Consider the following 8,757-nt stretch of genomic DNA (forward strand, 5'->3'; position numbering starts at 1 on the left):
CCTCCCTGGGTAATCTTGCCCAGCCTTGCTGAAGCCCCAGGTCCTGCAGATAGCCCTGAACACTCGTTCTGCTTTCCCGTGGGAAGAACGTGTGATGAGCATCCTGGGAATAGCCTCCCTCCCCACGCCCACCTAGGATTCTCCTGAGGCAAAGCAAGTAGGAGAAGGAGCAGCCAGCCTTGCCAGCCCCAGTAGCAGCTCCCAGGTCCATGGTAAGTGTTTCCAGGCTGGGGTCCATGGCAGGTGGCTCGCTGTCCGGAGCACCGCTGAGCGTGCCGTGGCAACTGAAGGAAAACATGACTGGGGCTCCCGGTGTCACGTCTTCATTAATGCTCTCCCTTCTGAATAGCATATTGGTACTTTTTATTTATTCCACCAAAACACCATGAGTCAGGACCTGACATTTTAGTGTTCTGTGTCATACTGAGAAAAATCTGTGGTTCAGCAGTAGGACAATTATATTATTTTGGAAGGGCTAGAAATAATACAGCATTTGTGAGACAACTGTAACATTTATCCAGACTCAGTGTGAGATTGTTCTTCCTTTTATTTGGAGAGCACTTCCAAAAAAGTATCAACTAGGAGCACAGAAAAAAAAAAAAAAGACAAGAAAAAGTGGCAATTATGAATCCATTTAACCCCCATCGGGTATAATCTCATTTTGTGTAGTACCTCTGGCTCTTCCATGCCTAAACTTCTATGCAGTGAGCTGTGAATATAGTCCTCATTGTCCTGTGGGCAATATGACTAAGGAAAAAATATCTCTGTAATACAATGGAGCATTTGTCTGAGTGGCATAACCTAAGGTCCATAACATCAAATCTAAAGTTGTAATTATACAGCTGCAGTCACACCACTCAAGTGAAGGCTGTGTCAGCACTTGTATTATATAAGAAATCCTGTTTTCAAGGGTTGATGAGTCATATGCAAAAAACATTTATCACTAAACAATTGTTCTGATTGTTCTGAGGCAACATCTAGGTACGGGCCTTCCCCCAGTAGGACATGGACATATCTTCTGCAATGTGCCATGGCGTACTTTGCTAGTGAATGTATCTTTTTTGAGCTTGGAAATTACCTAGAAAGTATGGGGCTTTATGCAATTTTATTACTGTCAGAACATAAAGTGGGAAAAAAACCAGGGTGGCCAAGGTCTTCACTAGTAAAGATTGTAACAGGTGAAACTTGTCTTTCTCAGAAATGATAAAATTAGGGCCTTTTTCCCCCAGTTTGTCATCCCCGATTTTGCTTTAAGTTCTTGGATCTGAACTTCCTTAGAAGACCTGGTCACAGTTTTGGTTTTTGAGCTGCCTTGAAATCGAGCCTCTCAAGCTCACAGTAACTGTTATTGCCATTTAAAGCAGCCACACATTTGCTGGCGAGGAGCAGACAGGAAAGAGGTTTATTTACAGCAGCACCACAGAGGTGAACCAGGAGCACTCTGCATCCCTCCCACGCGAACCTAAAAGGATTACACTTAGGATTGAGACCAAATTCTGGAAACCACAGCAATTTTCCTGCCACGTGAAATTTCTAGATAGGTACGCTGGGTGTGAGTGACTTCAGCTAAGAGAGGCTCCTGCCTGGGGCAGTGCCATTTCCAAGCAGGTGTCCCTGGAGCCACCCCCACGTCAGGCATCTGCACCCAAGCTGCCTTGCCTGCCATTGTTGCAGAGTGAGACGAAGGCCAGCCAGTTCCTTTAAGCTGATCTCCTCTGATCCAGGGCGTCTGTAGCGCCGTTCCCTGCATAGAACAGCCATTGTTCAGCTGCAGAGCAACAGTGGGGTAGAAAATAGCATGCCATGCTGGGGATCAGAGAGGGAATTGTTCCTTAATTATCTCTTACTGAAGGAAAAACCCAAGGCATATCCCGATATGTGGCATGACTCTGTCAGAACAGAAGTCTTTTAAAGAAGATTTGGGGAGGGGGAGATCCGATTCAGAAGCTGGCAATCCCCACTTCTCCTGCAGGTCTACCTGTGATTCACTCACTGACCATGGAAAGAAATAAGTTTCTGCTTTGGATTCCCCATTATGAAATGGAAAATAATAGTACTTATCTCCCTGGTAGGAGTGCTGTGAGGATAAATGAATTAATTAATGTTTGTAAAGCACTTTGAAGATGAAGAACATTATATAAGTCCTCAGCATACAAATGCTTCCTTCTCTGACATAACTACAGTAAGCTATAGAAATTTATTGATGGAAATAAACACACATTGCAAATCTGGGTTGGGTGTGTACCTGGCTGAGGTGCCCCAGCAGTGTGGGTGAGCCTGACTTCCCAATCAGCTGGCAAAGCTGGCACCAAAACCTCTCTTAGCCCCTGCCTGTGCCCCCAGTGGTGCTCACAGCTCTCTGCAGCAGCTTTGGCATGCTTTACCAAAATGTCTTTTCACCAAATCCATGGATTTTTGCCTCAGGGGTCTTTGGGGTGCCAGCTGGGCAGAGCTGAAGGGTTTTGGCCATTGCTGCATCACGCCAGCCCCAGCCATGTGTGCCAGCAGCCCAAGCAGTGATGGCTCAGCAGTGTCTGCAGGGCTGCTCCCTCCCCAGCCCACTGCTGTGCCTCTGTGAGCAGCTCCTCGTCAGGAGCGAGGTCCTGCCACCCTGTTTGCCAGTTTGTCCCTCCTGTCCAGGGCAGCATGGTGCCCAGTGACTGGTGCCCATGGGGCTTGGCAGATCCCGGGCTGCTGGTGACTCTTGTGTGGTTTTTTAATTGAATGTCAGTGACTTCAGTTCACGACTTGGAAGTTAAAATTTTTATTGCCTGGTATTCAGTGTGCCCATCCTAGATTAGTCCTTGCTGGATTACTTTATTTATTTATTTTTAATTCAAGCTAGGAAGTGTGTTTGAGAGAATAACAAGGGAAATTAGGAGGATGCAGGGAAGGAACATCAGCACTTCAGCCATATAGAAATGGGACATTTATCAAGAGAGACATATAAGACAAGGTTTGTGCATTGAGATGAACAGGTTAAAGATTAAATTCAGGATATCTTTGGGGCTCTCCTCAGTTCACAACAGCCACATAGATCAATTTGAGGACCTGAGGAGAAAGGCGTCCTTAACCCTAATTGTGTCTCATTTCACTTTTCCCTTTGCACACCTAACCCAGTTCCAGTCTGTGTGCTTGGTTTTCTTTGAGATCCTTCCAAATGATGCTGGTAAGCCTGTTGCTGGCTCAGCCTGCTGGAGTGCAGAGGAGAGCAGTGTGCTGCTCCTGGGGGCTGGAGAGCCCCTGCCCTGCTCCCTGCTGCTGGCAGCTGAGGGCTCTGCTCTTCAATCTGTGAGATTGAAGAGGGTGACAGCTCTTGCCCAGCAAAGTTTGCTGCTGTGCCACTTTCACCCAGATGCCAAACACACCCAGACACATCACCAGCACAACCAGACCTCCCCAAACTCTGCTCAGCACTGACACACACCCAGCTGTGCAGCTGAGTTTTCCATCCCCTGACGTGAGAACTGGTTAATAACAGGAGGGCTTGTGGGTGCATTCACTGATGGTTATATAACTGTACATTGGGGTGAAAAAGAAGGAAACAAACCAGAAACCTTTCCCAAAGGATAGAGGTGGGAATCCCATTAACATGACGGCTCCCTCTTTAGTTGCCAAAATGATTGACAGCAGGATAAGGTCAGAAGATGAAAACCAAGCCATGGGGGACAGAGCAGGGAGGGGAGGGGGCCAATCACTTGAATAAAAAACTGAGTGTCAGTGCTGGGGAAGGAGAAAACCGGCACTCCCACTAGAAAAATCCTCACCCTCTGCTCCCCTACTGTTTGTTTGGGGAAAATGCTGCAGCTTAATCAGAATTATTTACAAGATAATGGTCCATTGTTTGTAGTAAGACAGATGCTGTCTGTGGGAATTTGGTGGTTTATGCTCTATGCATTACAGTGCCATTGCTGTGTGCAGATGGGATCACAGTGGTATTGTTGTTATCCACTTTTTGGAAATTTGGAGGATCCTTACTGTGAAAGGAGGATCCTTAAAGAGAAAAAAGGCAGAGTTTTCTCAGGCCCAGAGCTGGGATTTCTCTTAAGGTAGAACTGTGTTTGTAAGTGTGTGGGAGAAGAAGAGGACAAGGTGAAGCACTTAGAGCACAAGGGGTCCCTGAGCTGAGTGTACTTGGTGGTGGCAGACTTCAATTCCACAGAAGGAAGGGGGGAAGGATGGATCCTGTGTGTCTCTCCGAAGGCCAGAAAATACATCTTGGTGGGAAATGCCTATGCTCCCTCCTTTGCTGGGGGCTAAGGGAGTCACTTGCTTAGGTGGTGTGGGAGCTACACAAACCTCAGTGCATGGCAGTCGGGCTGTCCTGCTCAGTGATCATCCTCTGGTTGTGCCACTGCAGCTGTGGTGCTCCCTGCCACCCTCCCCAAGCTGCAAAATAAACACTGAGCACTTCTGTTCCACCACAAAACTTCATCCTGATGATCTGTGGGTGAGGCTGTGGGAAAGGAAAGCTAAATTTTCATTGGATTTGTACTGGAAACAAAAGCCCCAAACTCCTAAAGAAAAAACGTCACTATTTATTTAGAAGATCAAATGCAAGATTTTTTTTTTTTTTTTTTTTTTACATTTCCCAGCAGAAAATCTATTTCTTTAAGCTTCCCTTCTGTCCCAAGTAGAAAGCTCAGTGTGGAGGCTTAGAGCCTGGCAAAGGGGACAGGACAGATGCACAGGTGGGTGACCCTCTGCCATGAATTGCTGCACACAAGAGGAGTAGGGAGCTCAGGTGAGGCCCATGGAGATGGCTGCTCCATTGGCATGTCCATCTCCCCAGCTGTCTGGGTCTGTCCCAGCAAAGCATGGGGGACAGCAGCACCCACAGCCCTTCCCCTGCCCCTGGGATGAGGGACAAGGACCACACCATGCAGAGCCCTGCTCTCTCAGGAGCAAACCCTGCCGTGCCTTTGCTGCCAACCACGGAAGCCTGGGAGATGAGAAGATGCTCCTCAGGCCCCTGGGCGTTGGAGGCAGGTGCAGGATGAGGGGTGGAGGGTGCCTGGGTGGGGGTGGCTGTGTGTGTGTGTGTGCCTGAGCTTCCTGTCTCAAAAATCTGCTTTTAGTGTGCAATAGCTCACATATTACCTCGGCAGAGATCCGTGTGCACCAAAGGCAACCAAGAGACGACAAATCACCAGAAGGGCTCCAGAGGGGATTTGGAGCATCCACGTCTGGTATCCCAAGATCCATTAGCTTGCAGGTAAAATGGAAAACTATGACCATCTCTTTTGTATGCCAGATAATTAAGCTGTCTTTCCATCACTGCAAAATACCTGAGTTTCCCTGGAGAAAGCAGAGGGCCTGGGAATGGGGAATGAAACAGGGAAGGGCAAAGAATGGCTGATTAACAGTTTTTGGGGTCTGTGCAGCTGGAAATGGGTTTCCAACATCAGCATGTTCTCCTCTGGATGGGATTTCCCTGAAACAGGTGGTGGGAGATGGCAGCTCCTGAGTCCTCCCTGCCCTCTGGGCTCACTGTGCAGCCAGGGATGGAGCTGACAGCATTAGATCATGAGAGGAAACTGCTTTGTCCAAGAAAAGGGATCTCCTCTGATTTTTGTGAAATGGAGTTTTCCAAGAATACCCTTGAAGGGTTAGATTGGCACGGGAGATTGCAATTCCTGTGTGACTGCATTTTTCCTAAGTGGGATCTGTACAGGGAGCTCTAAGTTTTTTTTCTCTAAGTCAGCATTTATTTGCAGAATCCTAATTTTGTATTTCCTGACATTTAAACTTTTCAGCCTAATGTTCTAATAAGGATTCTGTCTGTCCGTCTAAATAAAGCTTCGTTCTAATGAGGACACCATCCATCTCCTGAGATGGAGCCGTAACGACTTCCAGCCTCAGTGTAATTTTAGCTAGGCTCCCCTCCCCACCCTCTTCTCCCCACAGACCTTTGTTTGGGGTGGAAATTCTCTGTTTTGGGATGAAGTTGTGCAGAATTTCATTTTGGGTCAAGTGACTGAGCTGTTGCGTGAGCCTCTGCTTTCTCTCTGAAAAGGGGGATTTTGCTCACTCCCCGTTGTATGTTCAGTGCCTGCTTATTTGCAATTTCTGTTCATAAGACTGTGGGTTTTCATGCCAACGATTTTCTGTTTGAGTTGTTGGAGTAGGGAGGTTGTGGGAGCATGCCAGTGTCAAAGGTTGTCACTTGAATGATAATTAATAACATTATCAGTCTGATTATGTGTTTAGATGTCCAGAATCAGGAGTGAATTGAACTTGTTAAATTTAATTCCTACCTCCAAATGACTGGGATATTGGCGTTCTCACCAGTCTTGCATTTGCATAAAGGACAAAACTGGGAATTTGAGAGGCCAGTGACTAATGAGAATTGCTGAAATTCTGGGCTTGTGGTGCTCGCAGGGCTTCTCCTGCAGCACCATGGCTGTGTGAGCATTCACCAGGCAGGAGAGGGCTTGGGTTGGGTGCACAATGGTGTTTGTAGACCCTGTTTCACTGTGTCAGTCCTTGACTGAAACACTGAGTCATTTGAGAGTGGAGATTTTGTCTTTTAAGGTCCAGGAGAGCTGTTTCACATGCGACTGATTGCCTCTGGCAGAGGAGGGAGAGCCATGTCCCACCTCGGTGGGTGGGATCTGAACTCCTGCTTTCAGAGGTCAATAACAGGGTTTTTAGACCTTTGTGCTTCTCAGTCCCTTATAGCCAGACCTTTTCTGTTAAAACTGTTTAAATTGCAAACCACTAATAAAAGGATCATATGTGTTTCCCACTGAACAGGTTCTTTAAGGCTATTATGATAATTAAAAACATATGGTGCCTATGCAAGTCAGAGGGAAACCACAGATGCACAAATTAGGTATTATATAAGGTTTTTCTTTTTTGCCCTTTCAAAAATGACAAGGCAAAGAAGTACAAAGAGATAAAGATGATAATTTTTCTGGAGATGGTAGGTAGCATTTTGGATTTTTAATCATGAAATATGTAAACCACCTTTCTCATACATAATCAGAGCAAACTCTTTCTAATAAACAGAAAGAGCAAAACATAGTAGCATATGACTGCAGTATTTACGGAAGGAATAAGGAAACACTTTGTTTCACACAAGTTATTGGAGACCAAGAAACCTTTTGCATTTTTTATGATGTTTCCCTGCACAGACATGGAGGATTATATTTATTAAATATTGAATTATATTGAAATTGGATTGATGCAGCCAAAGGAGGACATTTCTTTGTATTCCATTTTTTCTCCTTTTAAAAAAGGGAAATGTACTCATATTGATTGCAGTACAAGTAGTCATTTGTTTTAATTTAAAAATATAGGATTGATTTTGAGAAGGTGATAAATACTGCTAATAAAAAAATTCAAAATGGGGATTTATAATGATTCTCTGTTAAGTCAATGGTTTAGAGAGGCTAACTTATAATAAAAGTAGAGACGTGCTGAAATATCCATAGCTAATGGATTATTTGCCATTTGCTAGAGCTGCAAACTTTCCTTGGTTTGCTGGCTGAGCCTTTGGAGACCCTTTGCTCTGTTCGCTGATGCTTTGTTCTGTCACTTTGCAAAAAGTAGGCTTTTTTTTTTCTTTTCTCTTTTCCATTTTTTTCCCCACCCAAATAAACTTTTAGAAGAACAGAACAGCAAATCTGGGGAAAGAAGAGCAGGGGAAATGTGATGCTAACACTTCAGGCTTTCAGGAGTGGTGGCTGAGCAGGCATTTCTGAACAGTCTTTTCTTTTCTTGAGTGAGTGATAGCAAACTCAGTGTTATTTCACATGTAGGTATTACCATTTTAACTTTTACTGAGGTAAAATAACACCTTGTCACTCAGTGCAAATACCAATCACAAAATGAATTAATTGTAATAACTGTTGTCAACAGAACAAAAGACTTGTTGCTTTCCTAAGCAGATTTCAGTGCCACTGATAACTATATACAGAGGTTCCCTTTGGGCTTATTCAGTGGATGTAGTCAGAACATAATTTCATCTGTCTTTCTCTGTACTTTGTTGTAAAAGTCTCAGAAATTGAGTTAAAAACCTGTATTTTTTTACATATTGCTAAGCATACACTTTTCCAATCCTTATGGGTTTTTTTCTCATAGAATCCCTAAACATTTTTACTAGTTAATTAACACTTCTTGTGTGGCTAATTTATGAAAGAATTAACAAGTTTATAACAGTTTGCAGAATCTGTTGGTTCACCTTATGCTGTGATGGACAGTTACTTTCAGAGAAAATATGGGCAGCTGTTTTGCTACACAAAATAAATTTTTGCTAATGTTACTTTTCAGTCAGACATCTTTATCCAAGACGAACACTGCTATCCCTATAGATGGGGGAAGTTTCCTTTGAAAAGGGGGGAAGAGAGAAAAAAAATTTAGCCAAGGAAAGCAGAATTCTTCATATTTGTGCTAACCACAGATTTATTCAAGCAAAGTTTTGGTTGGGGGGGAAACTAATTAATTAATTTCACAAAGGAGCCTCAGTACAGCAGGAATCAGTGCCAATATGCTATACTCATTTTACATGGCTATTTAGCTTAATAATAAAAAACACTATGGCATATCCTCCATATTTTACTGCAAATGTTATGTATTTTCTTAAAGAAACATATGTTGCAGCCTGGGATAGTCAGACATCACTGCCAGTGGAATAGGCAGTCACCAGGAACTGACCCACACAGCAATTAGAGATCCACTTTGCATCTTTATTTAGCAGAATGTGTATTTTAGATTGCTTCCCCCCTCTTCCCTTTCAAAGCATACCAACAGGCT

General features: G+C 44.3%; 1 protein-coding gene across 5 annotated transcripts in view; it reads left to right on the forward strand.

The window, feature by feature from the left end:
• ZNF536 (zinc finger protein 536) overlaps positions 1-8,757 on the forward strand; it is a 338,513-nt gene that overhangs the window by 231,297 nt on the left and 98,459 nt on the right. The gene's annotated exons all lie outside the window — the stretch shown is intronic.

The sequence above is a fragment of the Lichenostomus cassidix genome, chromosome 11, assembly GCF_008360975.1.
Source record: "Lichenostomus cassidix isolate B80296 chromosome 11, HeHo_3.0, whole genome shotgun sequence".
Classification (NCBI taxonomy): domain Eukaryota; kingdom Metazoa; phylum Chordata; class Aves; order Passeriformes; family Meliphagidae; genus Lichenostomus; species Lichenostomus cassidix.